A 228-nucleotide genomic window follows, 5' to 3' on the forward strand; every position below is an offset into this window, starting at 1 on the left:
GTCCGCTGTGACAGATCCACACGGGACAGATGGGGAACGTGGTTTTAATCAGCTTTGCCGGGCGCTGAAGGGAGCCAGCGTGAGGTGGGCAGCGGGGTAAGGCACGAAGCGGGCCGTCCCCTTGAGGGGACCTAGCTGCAGGGCTGGGGGCTCAGGAGAGTGCTGGCGCCCAGCGCGCCTGGGGAGTGGAGGCAGGGGGCTGTACCTCAGCGGTGGGGGCGGGGGGAC

This window comes from Buceros rhinoceros, unplaced genomic scaffold (assembly GCF_000710305.1).
Source record: "Buceros rhinoceros silvestris isolate BGI_N320 unplaced genomic scaffold, ASM71030v1 scaffold11981, whole genome shotgun sequence".
In the NCBI taxonomy this organism is placed as follows: Eukaryota; Metazoa; Chordata; class Aves; order Bucerotiformes; family Bucerotidae; genus Buceros; species Buceros rhinoceros.